We start from the raw sequence: 21,162 nt of genomic DNA, 5'->3' as shown, positions 1-21,162 counted from the left end.
ACATTTTCTCCAATTACAATTTCTTAAAGAAACAAAATCTATTTGTAAAACACTTGAGACAAAGCAACATTTGAAAAACACAACTTTCTTCATAATTTTCTCCTTAAAGCACACTATTCTCTATCTAAATTAAAGAAATATTTTCTCACCTTAGCAAATACTTTATGAGTTTCAAAACAGTCTCAGAAACACACCAATTTGTCTTCAGCAGAGCAAAAGGTATGCACTCCAGAGTCTGCAGCTATCAAAAGCACAGAAATGCTGTAATTCTTCACACATATCTCTCATGTCACCCAATCAAAACTCTTCCCTCACTTTTTTTAAATCAAAACCCTTCCCCCCTCTGCCCTCTCTGCCTTTTTTGCATAGCAACCACCTCTTGGAAGACCTCTGGTGTTTGCAAGTTCACACAACAATGTTTCAATTGAACTCTGAACTCTCAGTGCACCTGCATATCCAGTGCATTCTTTCATTTAATGATTTTTTCTTGACCACTCAAAATACATCTTTCAAAGAACTCATCCATGCACCCTAACTTTCTGTTTTCAGCAATCAAAATCCACCAATCACTGTTACTGCTTCATTAACACAGAAACTCCACAGTTTTTTTCATTTTAAACTCTTATTTTTTCAACTGCCATTTCATTGCCACACTTCATCTGACTGCAGCAGAACTTTCTCTCACCATGTTTTCTGTCTGGATTGTTGGACATAGTTACATCTATTGGGCTCAGAGGTATGCTGAGAACAGAAATTTACCTAACCTCAATTTACAAGATGTGGAAATTAAGTGGTTTGGCCACAGAGGATTAAAATGTCACCAATTGATACCATTGGTGAAAACCTTTATGCATTTGCCAAAACCTGACCTGTTAATTGTGCACTGTGGAGGTAATGATTTGGGCACTTTGACTGGGGTAGGTCTGGAAATGCTTTTAAAAGACACCTTTGAGCAATTGATGGCACTTTTTCCTCAAACTGCCTTGGTATATTCAAATATATGCCAAAGACAGAAATGGAGGTGGTCAAACCAATTTTGTCCACAAATTGAGAAGTCGAGGAAGCATGTAAACAAATCTGTTTCAGCTTACATGAGAGACCATGGAATGGGCTCCATGTACAACAATAACTTGCGTTACTACATGCAAGATATCTACAGAAGAGATGGAGTTCACTTCTCAGATGAGGGCAACAGAATTTTCATTCTGAATTTAAGACTGTGCATTGGTACCTACTTATAAGTACCTAAATGTACCATAAACCCAAAAGCTCTTCTCAGAGCTACCCTACATCTGATCACTCACAATTATTATTTTTCTCTAACTTTTTTCACTAATTTTCAACAAAGTACGCTCCCCGGGGCGCTACCTGGTACGCGAACCGGAAGCTAACCTCGCGAAATGTTTTACATTTTTTTTTTTTTCGCACATATAAGCCTCCTCAGCCACCCTCAGAAAACCTAGGGGGTCAAGATAAGTCTACCGTGCCCCCTTCTACCCATTCTGAACATTATTTGCCCTCCATCTTGTATCTTAAGTCGACCGAAACACAAAATGGTGGACTCCCGTAACGCTTCAGGTTCGCGTACCGGGGCGCTCGCCAGTTCGCGTACCGGGGCGCTCCCCGGGAAGCGCACCATCAAAAAAGGTGGGAAAGTAATTTACAGAAAAACGACTGGAGACACTCTCACCAAATATAGATTAGCTCATACTACATACCAATCCCTATCATTTTCACAAATTTGATTGAAATTCCATTTAGCCATTTAGCCTGTAGACCTCTCTAAATACCGTGAGGTAAATTACTTCTCAAAACACATCTGAAGTGTTGGAATTGACAACCAATGAAAATGTTACTTTCATTTTCTACTTTTATTACCTGACATTTGATTGGTTATATACCTGAATATATATAAAGGAAGAGAAGGAAACACAGCCATTTTGACTACTACTTCTTGTTGTACATTTCAATTGGATTTTCACTAATCACTTCAACTTCTTTGTAAAGGTAAGTTGTTATTTTTAAAACTGAAGTATATTGTGCACCAAAAGTTAATATGGTAAACTTTTTCTGATAGTTATATACTATCCCTCTGTAGTAGTTATAGATTTAGATAGACTTCTCTGTTATAGTTATGGATGGAGTTAGGTTTCTCTTGTATAATTATGAAATTACTTACGTTAAATCACATACACTTTTTTATATTCCTACTTCCACTCTGATACTATACACTGCCCAAAGATAAATTCACTGATAAAAACTGCCTATCTAAAATTAATCCCAACAGTGCCCTATCTCTACTAATATATTTTTTTTTTATCCAAATTTCAGGCAACATGGAAGGCGAACAGAAAGTTTCATTTCAAATTGTCCTGCAAGAGAGCAGCCAAGAATTAATTGATCCAAATTATATAGAATTTATGGATGAAACTTGGGACCAAGAACTACTGCAATGTGTGCAAGCAGTAGATGACCTCCTTCAAAATGAGGAAATTTTACACCCTCAGAGATTACAAACTATGTTCAATGAAAATGACGACATTTCAGACAGTGAAATGTTAGAAATGTTATTAAATTTTGAAACACAATCACAATAATAAATAATTGCTTAAAAAATAAAGAAATTAAAAAATAATCAACAAAACCAACAATCAATTAACATACAGTATTTGAAAAGTCTATCATTCTTTTTTCCTTATAGTACGCTCCCCAGAACGCTTCCCGGTTCGCGAACCGGGCGCTCCCCACGCAAAAAAAAAAAATCTTTTTTTTTTTTGCCCTGCGGGGCCCTTTTAAAGCCTCCACATCAAACCTAGGGGGTCAGGGAGGATCTACTATGCCCCCTTATGGTCATTTCCCCCTTTGTTTTGGCCTCCTCTTGTCTCTCGATCCTACCGAGAGACAAGATGGCGGCCGCTCCGGACTGTTTAGAATGTTGACAGACACCGGAGAGCCAATCAGCTTCACTTCGCGAAGTTCCGTTACGCGGAAAGTACGCGAACCGGAGCGCTGTCCAGAGCGCGCTTACAGATATATATCTTTTTTTGAACATTAATTTCTCAAAATCCACTGGAGCACATATATTGAGACCTAGCAAAGGCACATCGGGCTAACAGTCCCTACAATTTTGCCAAGTTTCGTGCAAATCCATTCAGCCGTTCGGGCTACAAGTGAGGCCAACCGCCCTATGGAAATTAACATTGGAAAAACACGTTTTGGGACCCCCCTTTTTTCTCGGCCCCCCCTTGACAAACCCCCCCCAAATTTTCAGGGGCTGCTCAGAAACAAAATGTTCCATTTTCCTGAAAATTTCAGCCAATTCCGTCCACAAACGCCAAAGTTATTAGACATAGAATTTTCAAAAATCCCATAGGGAAAAAATCCTAACTATATATACCTACTGGCGACCGCCAGTAGGTAATATATATATATATATATATGTATTAACAAATCAATTTGTATTTTTTTACTTACATTAATTATTTATTAATTTTATGGTTATTTAAGTATTTTAAGTATGTTTAAGTTAATTATATTTATTATTTCATTAATTTTTAATTAATTTAAAGCATTTTAAAATATTCGATATTTTGACTAACTATATTTTTTACATCGATATTTTTGATTCGATAATTTTGTACTTACCTGTTTGGAGATAGGAGGTCGATATTTTGGTATTCTATATTTTTACCTTGAAATTTTTGTAACTCGATATTCTTGACGTCGATATTGTTTCAGTGATCCGCTTTACAGAACTTAAAGTTAAGAACATATTATAACAATCTAATGTGTCATCACAGAAGAGCAGCAGATCAATAAATTATGTTCCTTAAATGCATCTTTAAGCAGCAGCTGCCTGAGAGCTTGAGGATCTAACATCTGCAGCTGGGGTTAAGAAAGATGAAAGGGTAAGTAAGGTCAGGCAGCTACGAACCTGGACAATTCCTTAATAACACAAGAGGGAGGTCGACAGTTTGAAAAACGGCTCACCATTGAACACAATATACCATCCCAAGAAATTTGACAACTAATTCTTCAGCAATGCAGACATTGCACAACAGAATACCAACTGTGTGTTGATAGATGAAAGAAGAAAGAGAGCGAGAAGTATGTCTTACCCCCTTTACCGGCCATAATAAGGAGGGGCTGGCTGGAGGAATGGAAGGAAATCACTTTTAAAATGAGTGATTATCTAAGATCTGACTCAAAGTCGCAGTTACATCATGTAATAAGGGAGAGAGTTCTTGGCTATGTCATTTTCACGTCCTGTTAGTCCACCTACTTTCTGAATGTGTTTCAATTGGCATGTGCAATTACCAACAACATTCATACCTACGTGTGTCGATCAGGTTACCTCATTATGAGTGATTAAGCAATGCACTGAAATGCTAATAATAGATAACATTAAGGGATATTTTCACTAGTCACTTTAGAATTGATCATGAACATTTCCATGTGTTTCAAGCAATCAAAAAACGTGGAACAAATGCTTTGAAAACAAAGCAAGAGGCAGTACTGGAAAAACAAAGACGGGACTCCAATCATAATTTTTCAAAATCTTCATATTTAAATGAATTCTTACAAATTGATACTGTAGCCATGGTTTTCTCATGGGTGCAATATAAACAAACATGAATCACTGACAAAATATCGAAGGTCACAATATCGACCTACAAAAATATTGCAGCAAAAATATCGAAGTCAAGAATATCGACATCCTATATACATTATGGTAAGTGCAAAAATATCGGCAAAAAATATATCGATATCAAAAATATCGTTGTTAAAAGTATCATGCTTTACTTAAGTTAAAAAAAAGTAAAATAAAGTAAATAATACATATAATTAAAATATACATAGTTAAAAATATTTTAAAATGCCTACAAATTATAAGTAATATATTCATTTAAAAATACATTAAACATATACTTGAATTATATAATATATATAGTTAATTATTTATAGGTTTTATTATTTATTTTACTAACTTATACATTGTTTTCTTATCAATTATAAATACATCTATACACATAAAAAAGTAATATAAATACAAATTAAATAAATATATGTAAGACATTAAAATATATATATATTTGTAATCTTTTTAAAATTAATTATACACTACATAGCTAAAATATTAAAAATAATATTATATAGCGGAGGAAATAAAATTACTATTCCAACTCCAGTGACTGCAACAGTAGGGAAAGTGTTGGATAGCGTTGGGGGGAAAATTACTATTCCCACTCCAGGGAGTGTAACAGTAGGGAAAGTGTTGGATAGCGCAGGGGTTAAAATTACTATTCCCACTCCAGGGAGTGTAACAGTAGGGAAAGTGTTGGATAGCGTTGGGGTTAAAATTACTATTCTCACTCCAGTGAGTGCAACAGTAGGGAAAGTGTTGGATAGCGTAGGGGTTAAAATGACTATTCCCACACCAGTGAGTGCAACATTAGGGAAAGTGTTGGAAGCGGAGGGGTAAAAATTACTATTCCTACTCCAGTGAGTGAACAGTTGGAAAAGTGCTGGATAGGGGAGGGGTAAAAAATACTATTCCCACTCCAGTGAGTGCAACAGTAGGGAAAGTGATGGATAGCGGAGGGGTAACAATTACTATTCCCACTCCAGTGAGTGCAAAAGTAGGTAAAGTGTTGGATAGCTGAGGGGTTAAAATTACTACTCCAACTCCAGTGAGTGTAACAGTGTAGAAAATGTAGGATAGCGTAGGGGTTAAATTAACATACTTATTGATTAAATATTTTTTGTAAAATAAATAACATATTAATAATTATTTAACAAAAAAAGATTAATAAATGCCTATTAAATTAAATTAATATTTACTTAAAAAACTTTAAATTACTTCCCACGGTATTCCAATATAAACACACAACGCACTACACATAAAAAATACCACAATTAATGTAATTATCAATTAATCAATTAATAAAAATGTATTACCAATTATTAATTAATTAACAATAACAATAAATAGAAATTAATAATACTTTAATTAGAATAATATAAATTAAAAATAAGCAATTAATGAAAATTAATTAATAATTAACAATAAATTACTAATCAATAACAATAAATAAAACCATATTAATTACTATTTTCTAAGCATTGAATACTTATATTAAAAAATTATGACAAATCATACAAAAATATACACATACATATAAAATTCATACTAAAATACATAACATGATATTATTTACTTCGATACTACTCCGATATAAAAAAAATCAATATTACTTACCTTGCAGTTGATATTCTAGACAACGATATTCTTGACTTCGATATTCTGTCCCTACAATATTAAAAACTCGATATTAGTGTGGGTCAATATTAAAAATTCGATATTTTGACTGCACACCGAACAAACATTGGATGGTCTCTTACTGTATACATGCACAGGGGTGGACACACCTGGAAGTCGAGGTTCGAAATATACTACAAGAATACAAAACTCCTTTGAGATCTCAGTGATAGTATCTGCTCCCTGGCCATGTGTGTAGGAAACGTCTATCATGTATCTTACCAGTGGAAATCATAAGGACGCAAAGGCTGGATGCTCTCATTTAAGAAGTTTTCTATTAATTTACATTAATATATATATATAATTTTCCTGTGCTACCAATGTGCCTCTGCAACCTAAAGCAATTTATTTGTATGAAAGCCTCACACTTTTCCCTCGTTGAACTAACTCTCTTCCTCCTCCCCAATTTCCCTCCTTCCATCAAGTGCATGTCTCTCCCTGCCAGTTTTCTTATCTCGTGGCATTGGTCCTCATTGTCCTTATTCAGTGTTCTACAACTGCTGAGAGCCGCTCTGTACCAAGTCTTTCCTCTGAATCAAAATGTGTAAATGTTTTATCCTTAGAGGACAGATGAGGTCTGTGAGAAATTAGCCTGTTGGCTGTGGGGTGTCAAACCTACTCAAGCTAGTGGAGAAACATTAGCCCTCAACGCCCCCACGCCCAAGCTCCAGGGGGCCCACTCCAGCACTGTGCACAGGAAACAGGCCCCTTGCCTGAAAGCTACTGATTGGGTGTGAGCCCCCTCAATGTACTTTCAAGGATGGCCCCCTCAAGTTTTGTTATGCCACTGACTCAAGCAACAGTCACAATCCTGTCACGGTGAACCAGAAAAAGTCACTAAATTAACCTGTGCCTAACCCTCTGGTACCTTGGCACCCAAGCAATGAGGCTTGATCTACATGTAACATGTCTGGTAGTATCTCAGCAGGTCTATTAGCATGCCCTTCATGAAAAGCTTGTTGTCTATATTGAGAAGTGCTGTCTGCCTATAAGAGTTGCATTGCAAGTTGTCCTTGCATGGTTTTGAGATTACAATTACATCTATTTCCTGCATTGACCTAATTGCCATTTGTGATGCTGCTACAATGCGGAAACCTTTGTTAATATATGAACCACAATGGAAGCCAAAGCCATGCAAACCCCTCACGAATCCTGCTTCAGATATGGGGAGCTCAGGTTTTATCTTGGGTCATGCATTGTTTTGGGAACTTACACCTCTACAAAATGGTTTGATATTTACCCTCCTCTTTCTTGCATAGGGCTTTATAGAACTCTCTAAACAGACCTGCATTGTGTCCCTTTCCTTGTATTCAACTGTCACAGTTTTTTTAAAATAATGATTTGGCAACAATCAATTTTGCCTTTAGAGCATTGACCTGTAGTGTTTTGGCTTTATTACAGATCTCAACGACTTTGTGCTTTAATGTAAGTAGTGCTGTCGGTGGTTTGTCATCAACAACAAGTAGAGTTGGCCTGTAATTTTTGTTTAGTTTCTCAGTGCTGCTCGGGTTGATTCTCTTGTAGATGATGTTTGTCTGCTTCTTTTAGCTCATTGTTTAACATAAACTGGACAAGCTCTTTGTTTCCCTTGGCAGCTGCTGCCACCGCCATCACTTTTGCCTTCAGCACTGCTTTAAGGGTGTCTACAAATACAGGTATAGAGATATCTGGGGTATTGTTGAGTGCCACACATTCCCTCCTTTCATTTTCAATCTCTTCACTATGAGATACATCTTGCAACAGGTGCCTTTCCAGCCCTTTCCTCTTGTCTCTTGGAAGGGTAACAATTTCATGCAGCTCAAGTGCAACTGGGGTGTAGTCTTTGGTTGTGATGGTGCCTTTAGCTCCTTCCTCATAAGAGCTATGCACAGACATATCTTGTCCACTTTGGAGTGACAGATATGTGAGTGAAAGGTATTGTATTCTCTTTCATTTGTAAATATCTCTACATATCCACCAGTCCCTCCTTCTTGAAGCCCTCCTCCACTTAAAATGAGTCAACCCCCTAAGGTCAGTCACCTAGTCTGATATATCCAGGTCTTGTTCACAGTTTGTCTGAAGTTGTCTGCCAGATTGAGAAATCTTGTAAACTGTATCTGCGTCCACAGTAGTGTGACCCAGTTTGACTCTGATTAGGGGCATGTATTGTCCCTGTTATCAAAACTGTCAAACCCAATTTCTCAGTTTGCCAAGGGATGTAACCTCTGCTGATCTGTAAGTGTTTTGGGTGTTACAAAGCCCAACGTGTTGTGCAATCTGTGGCATGAATTTATGTAGTTTAGGGTTTGGAGAAAATCATTTGAGGTCTCAACTGTTTTAATGGGTTTCCTGCAGCAGTACCACTTTGTTTATCTGCTACAAGTAAGGTATTTTACCTACATCTCCTGAACAGAGTATTAAATACCCTAACAATTGAATTTTAAGACGATGAAATCATAGGGATTACAGCATTTCAGTTCCCTTTCACCTCAGAAACCTGCAATGTTTGAGAGTGTTGCCCACACTCAATTGAAACCAGCCCACCAATGTCTCCTTACTTCCCAAAACAAAAAAGCAGAACCAGGTACAGTCAATATTGCTCTCTAAGCATTCCCATAAATAAATCCGGTAGCTGTAAAGCGTGAATTACTCACCCCTCAGGGCTCCAAGGCGCTGGGGGCCGTCAGGAAGATTAAATAAGCTACTGCCCAGAGTCACATGGTGCTGAGTTGAGCTGCCACCGGCGATCAAACTAGGAGGCCTGCGCTCCAGAGTCAGCTGCCCTGGCCGCTGCGCCACACCTTTCTGCCCCATGAAGAGCACTATTTCCACAGATATTCTACGATCAATAGCCAACCAGGCCGCCCAACCTGTCACCAAATTCCCTGATTTAGCCACAGTTAGGTGCCATTCTCTTTTAGAGAACGTTGAGGCAAAGAGAGGATCCTGGGCCTCTTGGTGTTCTTGCCAACTCCCTGATCATTCCGAAGGTACAGCTGTGCTCCTCACTTTAATTGTCATCTGGGTTGTGCCTTGCATCTCTTCTTGCCTTGAATCTGGCTGCCAAGCCACGACTGTTCCCTATGTATTTCCAATGTTATGCTTGGATGGCCACAGGTTCCTTCACTACCTCAGGAGCCCATCACTCCTCTCCTGGTTGTGCAGGATTCACTCTCATGGCCAGCACCATTTTTCTGGATAAGTTCTTTTCTTCAAGGGGTTTGGTTGTGGCACTCACAAAATTGAATATGCGTCACAAAAAGCCACATGGGGTATCAGTGCCATTTCTTGAACTGCACTTCCTTTCATGCAATTTTATTTGTTCATGGTGTTTCTGGAGTGGTTTGTCTTGAGTACAGCAAATAATGCCTCTCAGAAGGTCCAGTACACACTAAGGCCTCGATTGCAAGTATGCTGATCCATGGACCGCCAAACTCACGGCGCCTGGTGGTGGTCTTCTAACTGCCCTATTAGATGTTGGGTGGTTGGAGTGCCACAGCCCCGGTGCAGCAGCCAGGAGACCGCCAATACCTGAGGGTGTAGAGGCATCCATATACTTGGCAAGACCGCTGTAGTCCCACCAATCATATTAGGAGGTTCCTCCCCGTCAGGGTTTTCAGGGCGATTTCTCCTCCATGAAAACTCTGGCAGAGAGGAAATAGAGGGGGCACTTCAGGACCCCCTGGTGCCTCTGTGCCCTGTGGATGCATACAGGGGGGCACAACATGTCCCCAATGTGAGCATGCACACCAGTTCCTGCACGGCATGGACATTTTATTCCATGCCGTGCACAAACTGTTTTTGGCATTCCATTGTGGTGCCTCTTTTTAGAGGCACTGCCATGGAAAGCCAAAACATAGTCTGCCAGTCAGGAGGAAACTCCAAATCTTGCATGCAGACCAACTACTGCTTTGGTGGTGAGGCCGTGGGTAAGACCTGGTGCCACACCGCCAAATCATAATCGGGCCCTAAGAGGCCACCCAGTTCCCTAAACTCCACCCTTGAGTTGGGGAGCCCATACGGATGACTCATGCTTGGCTTCACAAGGTAGAGGACCTGTGGGGCTGCTTTACAGTTTGCCTTCATAACCTCTCTCCTCTGACTTTGAAGCTCAGCTCTCAGTTGATGGAACTACTTGAAAGTCCAACTCATTCATACATTCAGGTTAATACACTTGGGAAAAGCACACGTTTTCAGTTGTCCCTACTGGGGAAAAAACGTCATCTTCTTTAAACTCAATGCAGAGTGGATCTTACTTGAGTTATGGTGATGGTATGCCTTGATCACCATCTTTTACACTGTACATCAGAATTAAACTGAGAGCGTAGTTCTATTTCTCAGGAAGCAACCATGTGAAATCTGTGTTGAGATTACCTGTCATTGGAAATTAAATTCAGAATCCTTTGTCCCTTACAGAAAGGTTGCTCTGGCAAAGGCCAGGGGTACATACAAAACAGTGGCCCTCATTACACCACAGCTAGAGTTCTTTGATCATCTACCTCCATCCTGAAACAACAAAGAGGCTCAAAGTGGATACACCATGTGGGCAGATTCCTGGCAATGTATGCATCTAAACTCTGGCACATAATAGGTTCCTTACTGAGGAAAGAATCCATCATCTTTTGCCAAATAAAATCTGAAACTCTTAAAAGTCCAGACTAGGATTTAGTAAAGACCATTAACAGAAGGTAGGATTTAAAACTATTAGGGATGAGGTCCCCTTACTTCTGGTTAAACTATGATTGCTAATGCAGTGTTTTCCAAAAATCTGTAAATAAAAATATCTGCTGATTTATTATAAAGTCTCTTTTGGGATTCTTACGATTTACTCTGACTCATGTTCTTTCAGTTATAGGCTATATGTCGAGTATGGTGCTGAACACGAAGAAAGAATGTGCGAGAATGTCTAGTGTTAGAATTACTTTGGGTTAACAGATCAAGAGCAAACATCGAGACTCACAATACACAGTGCTTTCAGAAGAACAAGACATTTGAAAGCAGTAAACAGTCCCTTTATAATATGCGAATTATTAAGTAAAATATTATTTAAAAAGATAGGATGAACATGAGCTGCAGTGCCTTTGTGATAAATGTTTTAGTTCGTACAGTGCATTTGTGAGGAGGACAGAAATGATATGAGTTTAGTGGACTGAATATGAGTAACATAAGAAAAGCGGCTGGAATCACTGAGGGCGAACTCACCAATACCATCCAGTAATTCCTCTCCTCCACAGTGCTAATCGAGTTCCCGGGGCCTAACTGGCACTGATTGGAATCACAGGCCTATGCTTTTTCATGTAGAGACAGATTCTATGCCCATTTCAGTACAGTACAGGAAATCATCCTGCTTTCTAACTGGAGAAATACCTTAACTGAAACCAAGGAGTGGACACCAGGGGCTGTATTATAATAAATGCCATGGGACACAATGGGTGGCTTTCTTGTCCTGAAGGATTTTTGTATTACAGAACAGACCACAGATGCTCGTGCAGTACCTTCTGTAACACAGATTGCACTGCAATAATTGTGCACCAATGTCATCTCAAGGGTGCATTCCATCATTTGCATTGGGGCTTGAACGCATGCAAATGAGGAAAGACTTTACCTCTGTGACTGCACAGTATTATAGATGCAGAGCAGAGGCAAAGGAGCAGCCGAGAGGCACACTGAATGTGTCCCTCAACAAGTTGGCCTACAGGGAGTGTGGCCCCAAGGAAGTACCATGACAAAGGGGCCCCCCATGCAGGCCAGTGTAGTTATTAATTGAACCTATTTTGCATGAGCATCTCTATCTGCTTTTCAGAAGCTGGTCTGGTTGCCACTGCACACTGAAAGGAGGCCTGGAGGCTTCAAACAGCCAGCCCTCCTTTCACTAATGTACTCTCCCAAGGGGACCCATGAGTTCTCAGTTACAGTGAACGCAGCACATTAACTGTAATAGGGAGCATTGTTCCAGACTGTGCCTGCTGCACTCTGGATGATGACTGAGGAGCCTGCAGTGGCTGTTGGGTTCTTGAGGTTCCCCTGCAGCCCTGAAGTTAATGTAAGTTTGGGTGTCCTAGATGGGACTGGGGCACCTGAAAATAAATGTAAAATACAGACAATAAAAGAATAATAAATGAGCAGTAGTAGCCACTCAAATGTTGTGCATTGCTCCAGTAAGGATCTTCACAGGTATACAACCTTTATAACGCAACTTTTACAACGCACTACCATTACAGCGAAACTTTTACAACGCAAAAACTATTACAACGCATGTATTTACAACGCATGTTTTTACAACGTAGGTACCTTTACAACGCATACCATTACAACGTAAGTATTGGTAAGTATATAATTATAATTAAAATGTTATATGTTTGGGTTTTTTTAAGGGGTATTTTTAGGGTTCAGGGTCAGTTTGGGGTTTTTGGGTAAAGGGGTATTTTTAGGGTTCAGAGTAAGTTTTGGGTAAAGGGGTATTTTTAGGGTTCAGGGTAAGTTTTTGGTTTTTGAGTAAAGGGGTATTTTTAGGGTTCAGGGTCAGTTTTGGGTTTTTGGGTAAAGGGGTATTTTTAGGGTTCAGGGTCATTTTTGGGTTTTTGGGTAAAGGGGTATTTTTAGGGTTCAGGGTCAGTTTTGGGTTTTTGGATAAAGGGGTATTTTTAGGGTTCATGGTCAGTTTTAGGTTTTTGGGTAAAGGGGTATTTTTAGGGTTCAGGGTCAGTTTTGGGTTTTTGGGTAAAGGGGTATTTTTAGGGTTCATGGTCAGTTTTGGGTTTTTGGGTAAAGGGGTATTTTTAGGAATCAGGGTCAGTTTTGGGTTTTTGGGTAAAGGGGTATTTTTAGGGTTCAGGGTCAGTTTTAGGTTTTTGGGTAAAGGGGTATTTTTAGGATTCAGGGTCAGTTTTGGGTTTTTGGGTAAAGGGGTATTTTTAGGGTTCAGGGTCAGTTTTGGGTTTTTGGGTAAAGGGGTATTTTTAGGGTTCAGGGTTAGTTTTGGGTTTTTGGGTAAAGGGGTATTTTTAGGGTTCAGGGTAAGTTTTGGGTTTTTGGGTAAAGGGGTATTTTTAGGGTTCAGGGTCAGTTTTGGTTTTTGGGTAAAGGGGTATTTTTAGGGTTCAGGGTCAGTTTTGGGTTTTAGGGTAAAGGGGTATTTTTAGGGTTCAGGGTCAGGTTTGGGTTTTTGGGGTACAGGGGTACAGGGTAAAAATAAAGTAAAATTAAATTTAAATTAAATTAATTAAATTAAATTAAATTAAATTAAATTAAATTACATTACATTAAATTATATTAATTTCAATTAATTTACAATTAAAAAATTAATATATACTTACTAATACTTACGTTGTAATGGTATGCGTTGTAAAGGTACCTGCGTTGTAAAAACATGCGTTGTAAATACATGCGTTGTAATAGTATTTGCGTTGTAAAAATTTCGTTGTAAAGGTATGTGTTGTAAAAGTATGCGTTGTAACGTCATATATCCATCTTCACATAATGCATTGCAAAGGATTTTTTTTTATTTATATTTTTAATTCCTAATGGTGCCCTTAGAAAGGGCAAGGGAATTGCTAAGCATGTCTTTAGTGTTGTGGAGGGCTGCAGGGAACACAGCCACCCACCCCCCGCAATCTTATAAACACAGTTTTCTGGATCCATTGAATACATGACCCCAGGAAAGCTTACCATATTTTTTTAACCACTCTGGTTAGGAGCTGTATGCTTCAGCTAGAGTGCAATGACTCCTTGTGGTAAGCTCTTTGGCTGCACTTTGTGGCCTAAAAATGTTTAAAAAGACTCAAAGATAAGTTTAATTCTTTTTTGAAAAATGCTCTATTAAAAATATTTGGAGACAAAAATGTTTTGGTGAACATTGCACTGTGTGAATTTATAAAATATGTATTTGATTATATTATTTGGTGTGTTTTTGTCAAAGTCAATATATCTGCTTTCATATAATCTATTGTTCTTCTGACCCCTTGATAAAGCCAATAGGCTCAGCCACATTCATATTTTGAGCCTTTCATAAAGCCAGTAGGACTGCCTTACTTAAAATGACACAGTTTATATTATATGACATAGTCAGAGGTGCATGGTGGTAGGGGTGTTGGGCACCCATGAGGTGGTAGGACACAGGTCCCCCAACCCTGCACCCAACCCTACAACATGTACAGCAGAAGGGCTGGACACCCTTGGGGGGCGCACAGTATTTCACCCCTTTTCTTAATTTTGGGGTCCGGGGAAGAGGTCCAGGGCCTATGCACAATTCCACACCATTCATGGCTATGGATATCTTATTTTATGTTTAAACAAATTATAGAGATGCTCTGAAAAAAAATAAAGGTCAAAGTGATGTTATAATTAGGATAGTGATAATATCTTACTTTACATTAAAAAAAATTAAAATACCACTAAAAGCACAATGATTAAAGGGACATTATAGTCAGGTGAAATTTCAGTTAAAACATGTACTTTTAATCAAACAAAACCACTCAAATCCAACAATTATATTTATCTCATGTCCTAATGTAAGTGTATCTTATGCCATTGCAAATGTTAAAACAGGCTCAAATTTGCCTAACCACTCTTGCCCAGGCCCTGGCCCACCCTGATGGGATTATAAATGAAAAAGGCCTGTTTTTTCTTTTAAAATATGTTGTACTGTTTGGCTAGAAATCTACAAATGTAAAACTTTAATTTCTCAAAAAGTACTGATTGGATTTCGGCCAAATCTCTTTTTGGGATGTAGTGCTAATCCACATTCCTATTAGAAAGTGCATGGGTAAAAAGCATTGTGGGACTCTGCTTGTTCTCACCCACAGCTTGAAGGATCTGCCCAAATCTTTCCAGGAAGAAATTGAGATGGACAAACCTTTTTTTGGAAAGTTTCGTGAAGATTCGTCACAGGTGATAAAGTGATTAAGAAGCCAAAAAAAACAATTTCCCATGGAAACACAGTCCAACCTTTAACTACACAGTGGCAATAATGGCCTGCCTTTAGAATATAGAATTCACAGAAAAAACAAAGTTTAATCTAAGTTATAGTTAGGTGTTGAAATAAGGTCAAAACTGTTTGTTTGTTTTTAAACAAAACACCTCTGAAGTTAATCAGTTGCTATCTGGCCTAACCATAACTTTCACCTGCATGCACTTCTTGTGACCTGACATATAACAACACTCATGATATGTTGATTGTTGTCATTGATGACATCTCTAATCACCTCATTGATGACCTCACCAATAACATCAGAGTCATAAAGAGCATAAAGACTGACTGTACATGTTTGTGTCAATAGCATGGAAAAATTATATTGTTCACAATTTACAAGCCACTACATTTTGTGGTGGAAGAAGTACTCCATGTCAAAGGCTGAGTGCAACTGCAGATGTCAACAGCAGGTCTTGTTGGGGAGGAATACAGGCAGATTTACAAAGGTTTTCCGTTGGGTTTGCATTATTTTTATAATGCAGACCCAATGCAAAATACTTTTCAGGATTTATAAAGAACCCAACTTGGTATTTGCATTGGTTTGTATTTGTTTGCAAGAAAAAGTCATGAAAACCGAAGCACTGCTTTGCATTTTTGAGCATCAGTGTGGCATTCCGTAGGTGGTACATAGGTGTTTTTGTGTAACCACCCAATGGTTTTGACACAAAGCTCTATCTGAAATCCTAAGAGTTGGGTAGGACACACTGGAAAACGTGAGCTGAGACTATCCCTGTACACTTCAAAAGGTGCTCTTTGGTTCAGTGATAGATCACAAGGAGAAGGTCTGAACACATCTCAGGAAGAAGGTGGGACTGATAAGAGACTCATACAGAGTTGGGCGGCAAGACAGAAGTGGGTTCTCAAAGTAAATAAACTACAGCCTCAAACATTACCTCTATATCACCCCTGACACCCATAACCCAATTTTGTTCCATGCACTGCATATCCTTGATCCAGCGCCAGAAAATGAAAAAGTAATGTATCAATGTTTGTTCAGTTATATATTTTTTGCATAAAGAGATTCTGCTTTCTGGCTGCTTCACAGTTCTGATGTAACTCAGTGTGTGTAAGTTCAGAATTTGGGTAACTCACTTCTATTCGGGAATCAAGAATGCAAAAATCCTGAGATTAAGCTACTGCTCTATATTCCATTTGCCGAAAATGTTTTATTGTGAGCCAACAGAAACAAGTTAATGGGCAGAACATGCGTATCTGCAATTTGTGGCATTTTTATGTCGTGCACTATTTTTTCATGCAAAATGCATCCAGAATGGGTAAAAACACAGGGACATATTTGCTAATATTTCATACACCACGGAGCAGCAAGGCAAGTTACTGTCCTGTCATTGGTAGAGAGCTGAACAGCGACATATATACAAAGATATAGGGCCGTATTTATGAGGCCTTGCAACACTTTTGCACTACTATTGCGTCACTTTTTGTGACGCACCAGTAGCATAAAAAATGTACCACGTTGTGCCTTATTTCCAAAGGGACGCATCTAAGCAGATGCGTCACTTTGATAATGCTGTATATTATACCTGCCTCATGTATGATTTATGCAGGGTAGTCATTTCCCCGTAAAAAGTCTTTTAAATACAGTGCATCCTTGGTGTCACAAGGAGGGCGCACTGAAACCTGTTGCATCACTGTTTTGGCACAGCAATGCAGCAGTTTTTATAAATTAGGCCCATGGAGCTCTGCAGACATCTCTAAGTGCTGGGGTTACCTTCCTGCACATATCCAAACCTTAGAGGTAATTTCCTCTCTCTATGTGTGATGCAGAAAGGATTAAAAAAAGATATTTCTCCTCATTATGCCTCTCTGTGTTAGATACAAGATTTTGCAGCAATCCAAATTCAATTGATGGATGCATCAGGGTGCCCATGCTCCACCCATGGAGCGCCTACAACAAAGAAATGTAACTCGGCATAGCGCAAGCCGCAGTGTTGTGTTACATTTTTGTACAAAATCAAACAAGGAAGCACAAATATCTCCCTCATGGCTTTGTAAATATTACAAACACAAGGAGATGATGGACGGGATGCTGAAACTTTTCAGACACTCACCCCCAGTCATAGATCTGGGTTGACTCCATAATTGTTCTTTAGCTCACTTCGTCACCCCAGTTCAGACCCAGCCATATGCAAATCAGTCTTGACCCTGTTCCTTATTAAAACAGTCCAGACCGAACTGACAAGCCAGGTCTTCCATGGACCTGAAACGATCATCCTGGGACAAGTTCCAGGGTAACACCCCTCATCAGCCATGCTAGCTTGAATCCAGCAGCAAAGTGAGCAAGGGACCCACGTCTGGGCATATCCTCCCAACTTAGGGTGAATAAAGCAAACACAAGAAGATAATGGACAGAGCACTGATACTTTTCAGAAATTCACCCTCAGTCACAGATCTGGGTTGAATCCATCATTGTTCTTTAGCTCACTTTGCCACCCCAGTTCAGACCCAGCCATATGCACATCAGCGTTGACCCTGTTCCTTATGGGAACAGTCCAGCCCAAACTGCCAAGCCAGGTCTTCCCTGGACTGGAAACAAGCATCCTGGGACTGTTTTCAGGGTAACTCCCCTCATCAGCCAGGCTAACTTGAATTCAGTGATTCAGAAAAGGGGGTGGTGATGAACAGAGTGTCTGAATTAAGCAGACCACTCTTACCCAGTCCAAAGATCAGGGTTTGATCCATCACCGTTTTTTAGCTCACTGCACCATCCCAGCTCAGAACTTGGCTATATGCAAATTAGTCTGTTCCTGTCCCAGTGCATGATGGGAACAGGGCAAACCAAACTACCAAGCCAATTCTTATACTGGGAAGGAAACAAACTTCCGGGGACCGGTTTCTGCCATTTCAGGCGTCGTCGGCCCGGCTTCCTTGAATCCTGATGGTGCAATGAGCAAGGGACTCACATCTGAGTATACCCTTCCACGCTTATGGTGGACAAAATGATTCAAGCCCTGATCTTTGGACTGGGTAAGAGTGGTCTGCTTAATTCAGACACTCTGTTCATCACCACCCCCTTTTCTGAATCGTTTTTGGCCACTATAGGTGTGGCAGGGTATACTCAGACATGAGTCCCTTGCTCACTGCTCCATCAGGATTCAAGCAAGCCGGGCCGACGAGGCTGAAATGCCAGAAACCGGTCCCCGGTAGCTTGTCTCCTTTCTGGTGAAGAATTGGCTTGGTAGTTTGGTCTGCCCTGTTCCCATGATGCACTGGGCCAGGGACAGACTAATTTGCATATAGCCAGGTTCTGAGCTGGGATGGGGCAGTGAGCTAAATAACGGTGATGGATCAAGCCCTGATCTTTGGACTGGGTAAGAGTGGTCTGCTTAATGCAGACACTCTGTTCATCACCACCCCCTTTTCTGAATCGTTTTTGGCCACTATAGGTGTGGCAGGGTATACTCAGACATGAGTCCCTTGCTCACTGCTCCATCAGGATTCAAGCAAGCCGGGCCGACGAGGCTGAAATGCCAGAAACCGGTCCCCGGTAGCTTGTCTCCTTTCTGGTGAAGAATTGGCTTGGTAGTTTGGTCTGCCCTGTTCCCATGATGCACTGGGCCAGGGACAGACTAATTTGCATATAGCCAGGTTCTGAGCTGGGATGGGGCAGTGAGCTAAATAACGGTGATGGATCAAGCCCTGATCTTTGGACTGGGTAAGAGTGGTCTGCTTAATTCAGACACTCTGTTCATCACCACCCCCTTTTCTGAATCGTTTTTGGCCACTATAGGTGTGGCAGGGTATACTCAGACATGAGTCCCTTGCTCACTGCTCCATCAGGATTCAAGCAAGCCGGGCCGACGAGGCTGAAATGCCAGAAACCGGTCCCCGGTAGCTTGTCTCCTTTCTGGTGAAGAATTAGCTTGGTAGTTTGGTCTGCCCTGTTCCCATGATGCACTGGGCCAGGGACAGACTAATTTGCATATAGCCAGGTTCTGAGCTGATATGGGGCAGTGAGCTAAATAACGGTGATGGATCAAGCCCTGATCTTTAGACTGGGTAAGAGTGGTCTGCTTAATTCAGACACTCTGTTCATCACCACCCCCTTTTCTGAATCGTTTTTGGCCACTATAGGTGTGGCAGGGTATACTCAGACATGAGTCCCTTGCTCACTGCTCCATCAGGATTCAAGCAAGCCGGGCCGACGAAGCTGAAATGCCAGAAACCGGTCCCCGGTAGCTTGTCTCCTTTCTGGTGAAGAATTGGCTTGGTAGTTTGGTCTGCCCTGTTCCCATGATGCACTGGGCCAGGGACAGACTAATTTGCATATAGCCAGGTTCTGAGCTGGGATGGGGCAGTGAGCTAAATAACGGTGATGGATCAAGCCCTGATCTTTGGACTGGGTAAGAGTGGTCTGCTTAATTCAGACACTCTGTTCATCACCACCCCCTTTTCTGAACTTGAATTCAGTGGCAAAGTGAGCAAGTGACCCACGTCTGGGCATACCCTGCCAACTTAGGGCAAACAAATCTAACACAAGCAGATGGTGGATGGAGCACTGAAACCTTTCAGACACTCACCACCCCATAGATCTGGGTTGAATCCATCATTGTCCTTTAGCTCACTTTGTCAAACTGGTTCAGACCCTGCCATATGGAAATAAGTCATGACCCTGTTCTTTACGGAAACAGTCCAACCCGAACTTGCCAAGCCAGGTCTTCCCTGGACCAGAAACAATCATCCTGGGACCGGTTTCGGAATAACATATATAATATTTCTAAAGCCCTTTGCATTGCCTTGCCTCTCCTTGTGCGTTGCAAGGTAATGCAACGGTTTAGTAAATCTGGTCCACATTTCAGGAAGCCTTGCAAAATGAGTCACAAGAAATTGAACCTGGATCGATTTTGGGTTATAACATAAGTGCACTATTCTCGGTTTTGTATTACGGACTGTTCTTTTTCATTAATTCAATTACATTTAAAAAAGGTTTAAGACTTGCACTCCTCAGATAATTGCAGAATTTTATTAATTTGTTCCACCCACGTGCAGGTACGAAACCACCACAAGTATTAACTATTTAATTGGTTTCATGAGCCAGTGAAACACATCTATACGTTGTCTTACATTTCACCACAGCTACATTTAGCAGCCTGCAGCTCATGAACGTCAGTTCACCATAGGGATTTGTGTAGAATAAATGACATCAAACGGCATTTGACCTTTACATTCACTCACTCACACACACAATAACACATACACACACTTTTTCTCAAATAAACACTCTCTCCTGCATGCATGCCCACAACATACATTTAAAAGCTTTTTTATTTACCCCAGATACCAAGATACCAGGAAGGGTTTAATCCAGCTATCTGTATTCCATTTTTATTACACTGATAGACTAATATATTATTCATTACTAGTGTCATAAACAAAAAGGCCAAAAACAAGGAGATTAGCGCCCCAACCAATATCCATAATGACGAGCTGCCCATGTGTTCCAGGCATTGATTGTGCAACCTCTGAGACCAGGGTTCACAAATGCAGTACCAGGGATCACAAGGGGCAAGCTTGATGTCACAACTGTGGCACAGTCAACCCTTTAACGGCGTCCATAATGCAGGTCGTCTTAAATGAAACAAATGCTTTTCTCTGATGAGTGGCTAGAACAATATCTAGGGTCATATTCACAATAAAATGTCGGAGCACAGGCCTGCACCAAATTTAGCAGTGCTGCACTCCAACATTTTCAAAATGCAGAGATGCACTATATTCACAGGAATACGGTGCATCCCTGTGTTTCCCCTAGCACAAAAAAGCAGTCTAGCGCCAGAGCATTGACCCTGCTGCCATATTGCAGGGACGATTGTTCATGTGCAGTAATGGATACCTTTCTGCACATAAACCATCAATAATGGCGATGTGCACCTTCTAT

The sequence above is a fragment of the Lissotriton helveticus genome, chromosome 2_1 (assembly GCF_964261635.1).
Source record: "Lissotriton helveticus chromosome 2_1, aLisHel1.1, whole genome shotgun sequence".
Taxonomy (NCBI): Eukaryota; Metazoa; Chordata; class Amphibia; order Caudata; family Salamandridae; genus Lissotriton; species Lissotriton helveticus.
This window is presented reverse-complemented; position numbering follows the sequence as displayed.